The following is a 3,891-nucleotide window of genomic DNA, read 5'->3' as shown; positions in this document are numbered from 1 at the left end:
ACATTCAGATCAACCTTTAAATAGATGGGTGGGGCTAAAGCTTTAGAGGGTGTGAACAATGCTGGATGGGTGTAGACAAAGAAGGGCTCTCCAGTATGTACAAAACATTAAAAGGCCATTTTATCAAAAGTGAGTTTATCAACTTTCAATGCAAAATTACTTTCCCATTGTTCCTCAACAGTATTGTGTTATATACCATTTTGTAGCTCTGAGTCTTTACATGTATCAAGTGTAATAAACACAATTTCAAATTTTGCTACATAAGGACGAATTGAGCTGGTCCGTCACATATGATATAATAATCTCTCTCTCTCTCTCGCTCATGTAGATATACATAGTTGGATGTCAAAGCCGTTACTTCCAAACTGAGCTTGGCAAAAAGCTGGACGCTTCCTACTTTTCCTCTGTCCTTTCTAGCTATGCAGAGCATGCATCTTCTATCTGCACTGCGTTCTATTCAGTCAACCTCATCCTCAGTCTCCCCATCAAAATGTAAGCCCTGTGGCTGATAGTGACTGGATATATTCCCTCTCTCCCAGCTTTAGTAACATTCTGTATTGGTTTTCTCATCTTTGGTACGACCCTGTTCCAGTGCTGTATCTGTGTAGAGCGCTACCTGGCGTTGGTCGACCCTGTGGTCTTCCTGATGTAAAAACTCCTCAGATACAAGGTAGCATGTTCTGGGTTAGTCTGGTTGGTGATCGGGTTCTGCCTTACTTTTATGCTGGCAAAGAGCCTAAATGTTATATATTGTGCGATTTTGGGTGAAATTATGGTCTTATTTGAATGTATGTTATTCTGGTGCTGGAGCAGGAGAGCAAGGAAATCCCAGTGGCAAAAATGTTTATTGAGCAGTCGCAACTCAACTACAACATGGGACTGAAACATGCCCAAATGAGGTTGCCACACACACAGGGAAGAAAGCACTACACACAGAGGAGAAACCTCTACTCCTAAACTCGAATACCAAACGGCACAACTGCCTTGAGAAAATAAACCCTGTGGTGCAAACACGCACCCCTACAAACGTAACCACAGAAAACAATCCCGCACAAAGACTAACAGGCAGCGGAGGTAAATATACCCACCGAAATCAACTAATAAGACACAGGTGTAAACAATACAGACAGACACAAACTAAAAGGAAAATGGATCGGTGGGGGAGGGGACAAATGACATCAAGATTCTGGTAATACAATGTCTTGCGAAAGTATTCACCCCCTTGGAATTTTTCCTATTTTGTTGCCTTACAACCTGTAATTAACATTACTATTTGGGGGGTTTGTATAATTTGATTTACACAGCATGCCTACCACTTTGAAGATGCAAAATGTTTTTTTTATTGTGAAACAAACAAGTAATAAGACAAAACAAACTGAAAACTTGAACATGCATAACTATTCACCCCACAAAGTCAACAGGTTTCCTTCAAGAATTTCCCTGTATTTAGCGCCATCCATCATTCCTTCAATTCTGACCAGTTTCCCAGTCCCTGCCAATGAAAAACATCCCCACAGCATGATGCTGCCACCACCATGCTTCACTGTGCGGATGGTGTTCTCAGGGTTATGAGAGGTGTTGGGTTTACGCCAAACAAGGCGTTTTCCTTGATGGCAAAAAAACTACATTTTAGTCTCATCAGCATATGGAATAAGGTACTCATCAGCAGAGTACCTTATTCCATATGTATGGGGAGTCTGCCACATGCCTTTTGGAGAACACCAAATGTGTTTACTTATTTATTTCTGGCCACTCTTCCGTAAAGCCCAGCTCTGTGGAGTATACAGCTTGAAGAGGTCCTGTGGACAGATACTCCAATCTCCACTGTGGAGCTTTGCAGCTCCTTCAGGGTTATTTTTGGTCTCTTTTTTGCCTCTCTGATTAATGCCCTCATTGCCAGGTCCGTGAGTTTTGGTGGGTGGCCCTCTCTTGGCAGGTTTGTTGTGGTGCCTTTATTGAAGACGTATCTTCAGAAGGTGCTATGATTGAGTGCAGTGTGGCCCAGGGGTGTGAAGGTCAATGAAAAGGCACGGGAGTGACAAACTGCCCTTGCTGTCTCTGTCTGGCCGGTTCCACTCTCTCCACTGGGATTCTCTCCTTCTAACCCTATTACAGGGGCTGAGTCACTAGCTTACTGGTGATCTTCCATGCCGTCCCTTGGAGGGGTAAGTCACTTGAGTGGGTTGAGTCACTGACGTGATCTCCCTGTCAAGGTTGGCGCCCCCCTCGGGTGTCGTGCTGTGGGGAAGATCTTTGTGACCTATACTCGGCCTTGTCTCAGGGTAGTAAGTTAGTGGATTGAAGATTTACATCTAGTGGGGGCTGTGCTTTGGCAAAGTGGGTGGGGTTATATCCTGCCTGGTTGGCCCTGCCCGGGGGTATCGTCAGATGGGGTCACAGTGTTTCCCGACCCCTCCTGTCTCAAGCTCCAGTATTTATGCCGCAATAGTTTATGTGTCGGGGGCCAGGGTCAATCTGTTATATCTGGAGTATTTCTCCTTTCTTTTCCGGTGTCCTGTGTGAATTTAAGTATGCTCCCTCTAATTTTCTCTCTCTCTCATTGAAGGACCTGAGCCCTAGGACCATGCCTCAGGACCTAGCCTGATGAATACTTGCTGTCCCCAGTCCACCTGGTCATGCTACTGGTCCAGTTTCAACTGTTCAGCCTGCGGCTATGGAAACCTGACCTGTTCCCCGGACGTGCTACCTTGTCCCGGTCCTCCTGTTTTCAACTCTTTCTCTCTATAGCACCTGCTGTCTCTAACTCTGAATGATCGGCTATGAAAAGCCAACTGACATTTACTCCTAAGGTGCTGACATGTTGCACCCTCTACAACCACTGTGATTATTATTATTTGACTCTGCTGGTCATCTATGAACGTTTGAACATCTTAGCCATGTACTGTTATAATCTCTACCCATCGCATCCAGAAGAGGACTGACCACCCCTCAGAACCTGTCTCCTCTCTAGGTTTCTTCCTAGGTTTCTTAATTGATTGATGGATACCATTTTAATGTCTCTGCATCCAGTATGAAGGAAGTTAGAGGAAGTTTTGTGAAACAATGCTAACTAGCGTTAGTGCAATGACTGGAGGTCTAACGGAATGGCTAACGCTCAAACAGCATGTCACTTCCTTCCTACTGGAAGCAGAGACAGAAATAATGGTATTCATGAGTTCATATGACTCTGGGGTTAAATAAAGGGCTTAATGGCCAGAATATTGCACTGTCCCAAACAGGTTTTAAGCTCCCAAGATCCACATCAACAGGACATGTACCCATGTGTACTGTACATAGCTTATTAACAGTATATGGAATGAAGAGATAACTAAATTATAGGTAGTTAATATACTGTATATGACTGGCAAATTTTGTGTGGTTCCGAATGGGGGTTACACTAACCCTACATTGCCTAAACTTAACCCTTAAGCTAACCTTAAACTCAAACCTAACCACAACCTTTGCTCTAAGTTTAACCCCTTACATTTCACCAATCCCCCTAATCCTAACCTTAACCTTTACTCTAACCGTAAACCCAAACCTAACCTTAGCCCGAAACCCAAACCTAACCTTAGCCCTAAAGCTAATCCATTATGCTACACCCATCCCACTACGCCTAACCTTAACCACTAACATTAGCCTTAAATGTAAATCATTTCAATCCATATGCTTAATCCTTAATTTTGGATCTGCCTGTTTGAATATACACTTTCTAAACTATATCTAACATGGTTAGGAAGTCTCCTGTCCCTAGATGCAGTCACTTACAAAACCTCCTCAATCAATCATAGACTGTGTATGGCCATTAGGTCCTGAAAAACACAATCTTTTGCATAGGTGTAATGACCTGCTGCACCTGTTTGTGACTCACAGGTGTACAAGCTGGGCCCA

This window comes from Oncorhynchus clarkii, unplaced genomic scaffold (genome assembly GCF_045791955.1).
Source record: "Oncorhynchus clarkii lewisi isolate Uvic-CL-2024 unplaced genomic scaffold, UVic_Ocla_1.0 unplaced_contig_5339_pilon_pilon, whole genome shotgun sequence".
NCBI lineage: Eukaryota > Metazoa > Chordata > Actinopteri > Salmoniformes > Salmonidae > Oncorhynchus > Oncorhynchus clarkii.
This window is presented reverse-complemented; position numbering follows the sequence as displayed.